General features: G+C 42.4%; 1 pseudogene; it reads left to right on the top strand.

Annotated features, from left to right (window-relative positions):
• The first annotated feature begins 1,456 nt into the window (after positions 1 to 1,456).
• LOC100848056 (large ribosomal subunit protein eL22-like) lies at positions 1,457 to 2,121 on the top strand (annotated as a pseudogene).
• The last annotated feature ends 511 nt before the right edge of the window (positions 2,122 to 2,632 follow it).

The following is a 2,632-nucleotide window of genomic DNA, read 5'->3' as shown; positions in this document are numbered from 1 at the left end:
GATGGTTGGATGGCATCACTGACTTGATGGGTATGAGTTTGAGCAAGCTCTGGGAGTTGGTGATGGACAGGGAGGCCTGGCGTGCTGCAGTCCCTGAGGTCACAAAGACTTGGACATGACTGAGTGACTGAACTGAACTGAAATGAAACCTCCTGTGGATGGCCACTGACCCGGTGCATGAGGCATATCCCCAGGCCGTGTTGCTGACCTACCCACGTCTTTTAAAATCTGCTAATAGGGTGAATTACGTCAATTGCTTTTTGAATGATGATTTAGCCTTGCATTCCTGAAATAAATCGCTTGTGGTTATGTTTTATTATCCTTTTTACATATTGTTGGATTGTATTTGCTGAAACTTTGTTGAGGATATTTACATCTATGTTCATGAGCTGTATTTGTCTGCAGTTTTCTTGTAATGTCTTTTTGGTTTTTGATTGTTTGTTTAATCATAGCTACGCTCCTCATGTATGATGACTTGGGAAGTGACCCCTCTTTTCAGTTTCCTTAGGGTTTGTGTACTCTAAGTAAATTTTCTTCCTTAAATATCTGGCATAATGTGGGAGTGGAGTTTCCTTTGTAAAATGTTTCTTAACTAGAAAACCAATTTTTGACAGAATGTGATCATTCAAGTCATGTTTATTTTAAGTGAGCATTTACAGTATGTGTCTTTCATGGAATTTACCTGTTTTATTTATCTAAGTTCTCTAAATTCATAAGCACATGATCATATTTCCTTACTATACTTTTCATTTTGGTGGGATCTAAAGCAATTTCACCTCTTTCATTTCTATACTGGTAATTAGTGCTTTCTTTTTTTTTCTTGGCCCACTTGGACAGGGGTTTATGAATTTCATTCATCTTTTTGTAGCGCCATTTCCTTTCTGTTACTTTTGTCTTTTCGGCTCCATTGCTATCTGGTCTTCTTATTTTCTTCCTTCTGCTCACATTGATTTTTAACTTACTTTTCTCTTTCTACTTTCTTATGAAAGTAGCTTAGGTCATGTATCTGAAATATTTTATTCTTTCTAAAGAAGCATTTTAAGGCTATGAAATTCCTTTCTAAGTGGGTGGTTAGCTGCAAGACACATGCTTTTTTAAATTTCTTATAATTGAATATATTTTTTTCAATCTCTTTTTTTTGTTTGACCTGTGATTTATTTAAAAATCTGCTTACCAAATATTTAGGGATTTCCCTAATAATTTCATGTTCTTTATTTTTATTTAGTTCTATTATGATCTGGCTAAGTGGTAAAGAATCTGCCTGCCAATACAGGAGACACAGGAAACTCGTGTTTGATCCCTGGGTTGGAAAGATCCCCTGGAGGAGGAGATGGGAACCCAATCCAGGGTTCTTGCCTGGAAAATCCCATGGACAGAGGAGCCTGGAGGGCTACAGTCCATGGGGATGCAATGAGTTGGACACGACTGAGCATGCACACACGTTATGATCTGAGACATGCTTTGTATAATTCTAGTTGTCTTACATTTGTTAAAACTTGCTGTCCTTTCTGTCTCTGCTGCCACCTTGGCACCTGTGAAAAAGCGTATGGTGAAGCAGGAGGAAGGGGGCGAAAGAAAAAGAAAAGCAGGTCCTGGAGCTTCCTCTTGACTGTACCCACCTGGTAGAAGATGGAGTCATGGATGAGGCCAATCTTGGGCAGTTTCTTCGGGAGAGAATCAAAGTGAAAGAAAAGCTGGGAATCTTGGTGGAGGGGCTGTTACAACCGAGAGAAACAAAAGCAAGATTACTGTAGATTTTTCCCCAAAAGGTATTTGAAATATCTCACCAAAAAATATCTGAAGAATAATCTATGTAGTTATGAGTAGTTGCTAGCAGCAAAGAAAATTATAAATAGTGTTACTTCCAGATGAACCAGTTTGAAGAGGAGGAAAATGAAGAGTAAAACTCAGTTATCTGGAATATGTGTGCTCTTGCTATTGCTGCTGCTAAGTCGCTTCAGTCGTGTCCGACTCTGTGCGACCCCATAGACGGCAGCCCACCAGGCTCTCTGTCCCTGGGATTCTCCAGGCAAGAACACTGGAGTGGGTTGCCGTTTCCTTCTCCAATGTGTGAAAGTGAAAAGTGAAAGTGAAGTCGCTCAGTTGTGTCCGACGCTTAGCGACCCCATGGACTGCAGCCTCCCAGGCTCCTCCATGCATGGGATTTTCCAGGCAAGAGTACTGGAGTGGGGTGCCATTGCCTTCTCCAGGAATATGTGTATAACTTCTTAAATAAAACAAAGAACACCAGCAGCAACAAAAAGACAGCTGCACTCAGGACACAATTTGGTGAGCACGTACGCGCACCACGCATGTGCTAAGCCGGCTCAGTCGTGTCTGACTCTCTGTGACCCTGTGAATTGTAGCCCCTGACTCCTCTGTCCATGGGATTCTCTAGGAAAGAATACTGGAGTGGGTTGCCACGCCCTCCTCCAGGGGGTCTTCCAGACCCAGGCATCCAGCCTGCATTTCTTGGGTCTCCTGCAGTGGCATTCAGGTTCTTCACACGGGAGCCACATGGGAAGCCGTGAACACCATATTTGGTGTTGCTCAGTCACTCATTCATGCTTGACTCTGTGGCCCCATGGACGGCAGCACATCAGGCCTCTCTGTCCTTCACCATCTCCTGGAG

The sequence above is a fragment of the Bos taurus genome, chromosome 20 (genome assembly GCF_002263795.3).
Source record: "Bos taurus isolate L1 Dominette 01449 registration number 42190680 breed Hereford chromosome 20, ARS-UCD2.0, whole genome shotgun sequence".
Classification (NCBI taxonomy): Eukaryota; Metazoa; Chordata; class Mammalia; order Artiodactyla; family Bovidae; genus Bos; species Bos taurus.
The sequence above is the reverse complement of the archived record's forward strand: the minus strand, read 5'-3'. Positions and strand labels throughout refer to the sequence as shown.